This window comes from Leucopleurus acutus (genome assembly GCF_964270905.1).
Source record: "Leucopleurus acutus genome assembly, chromosome: 12".
NCBI classification, from domain to species: Eukaryota; Metazoa; Chordata; class Mammalia; order Artiodactyla; family Delphinidae; genus Leucopleurus; species Leucopleurus acutus.
The window spans coordinates 58,563,323-58,565,035 of record NC_139154.1 but is presented as its reverse complement, the minus strand read 5'-3'; the positions used below and the strand labels follow the sequence as shown (position 1 = coordinate 58,565,035).

Below are 1,713 nucleotides of genomic sequence, written 5' to 3'. Positions count from 1 at the left end.
CCTCCCCCTATGAATCTTTAGTAAAAGACAAAAGAGTCGCTTATGATCCAGCGGATCCTCCTGGGGAGGCCGGGCCGGGGAGAGGGCGCGGGCGTCGGCAGCGGGCGGGCGCGGCGACCGGGGCCCGGGCGGGAATCCGGGCAGCGACCGAGGCGGCGGCAGCGCCCCGGGCCCGCCGCCCCTCCCCTCGGGCGGGGGGAACCGCTGCATGGGGCCGGGGGGTCGGCCCTGCTGCGCTGAGCCGCGGCGGCGCCGGACCCCCCAAGCGGGCTGGGGCTGAGCCCGGGGCCGGGGCGGGGGCTCCGGGGGGACCACGCCCGGAGGCAGGCCGGCCGGCCACAGCATGGCTCACGGGCCTGGCGCGCTGATGCTCAAGCGCGTGGTGGTCGGCGACGGGGCGGTGGGCAAGACGTGCCTACTCATGAGCTCTGACAAGGACGCCTTCCCGGAGGAGTACGTGCCCACCGTCTTCGACCACTGCCCAGTCGGCGACACCGTAGGGGGCAAGCAGTACCTCCAGGGACTCTATGACACAGCCGGACAGGAAGACTATGATGGGCTGAGGCCTTTATCTTATCCAATGACTGATGTCTTCCTTATAGGCTTGCTTCTCTCTGGTAAATCGAGCCTCGTGTCAAAATGTGAAAGAGGAGTGGGTACCAGAACTTAAGGAATACGCACCAAATGTACCCTTTTTATTCATAGGAACTCAGATTATCTCCGAGATGACCCCAAAACTTTAGCAAGACTGAATGATATGAAGGAAAAATCTATATGTGTGGAACAAGGACAGAAACTAACAAAAGAGATAGGAGCGTGCTGCTCTGTGGAATGTTCAGCTTTAACTCGGAAGGGATTGAAGACTGTTTTTGATGAGGCTATCATAGCCATTTTAACTCCAAAGAAACACACAGTAAAAAAAAGAATAGGATCAAGATGTATAAACTGTTGTTTAATTACGTGAGAAACATCTTCAGTGGCCAAGTAAACTGTCCATTTCTCTCAGAAAGCATATGAAATGCTAAAGCTATACCCAGACCTCTTATAAATAATGAAGCAGTTTAAAACTTGAAAGGAAAAAAAAGAAAAAAAAAAACCAGCCCTGTCCTCAGAATTCTATAAAGTTGATTAAGAATGTTTCTTAAAGGTCCAAGAAGCAACAAACAGCATCTGAAGCCACAATCTATTATAAATACTTTATTTCAACTAGAAGGTACAATCTCTCAGGGGCTTCATAGTTTAAAAAGCTACAATCACATCATGTTGTAACTACATAAAAAACAGTGCTGTTAAGTGGAACTGCCTGGCTTAGACCATATACATGTCTGCACAGTCTTTATGGAATCTGCACAAAGAAATATCTTCTCCCTTTGCTCCAATAAATTGTTCTTGTATGTAAGTTTCTTTCTATTCCAGTATATCCAGAGTGGTGAAGTAACAAGGCCAGCCACGTAGCCAAAGGTTGCTCCAAGCGTGCAGGAGATGGGCCATTCCTGAGCAGAGAATGTATGAGATCAAAAAGAACAAATGTTTTATTATTACTTGAGCACAAGTGTAACCAAAATATTTCTATATTAAAGCTTAATGTGCTTTCTCAAAGAATGCCAAAAGCGTAACAAGGTCATATCTGCATTTATCATGAACACTAAAAATGTACACATCTTAGTTAATGTGCATTCAACTGTAACAAGGTTTCTGGCGATTGTAGATTTA

At 48.5% G+C, this 1,713-nt stretch overlaps 1 pseudogene across 1 annotated transcript; it reads left to right on the top strand.

The window, feature by feature from the left end:
* Positions 1-343: 343 nt before the first annotated feature.
* Positions 344-1,211, top strand: LOC309969788 (rho-related GTP-binding protein RhoQ-like; annotated as a pseudogene). Its single transcript has one exon. The product of its transcript is annotated as a rho-related GTP-binding protein RhoQ-like (transcript).
* The last annotated feature ends 502 nt before the right edge of the window (positions 1,212-1,713 follow it).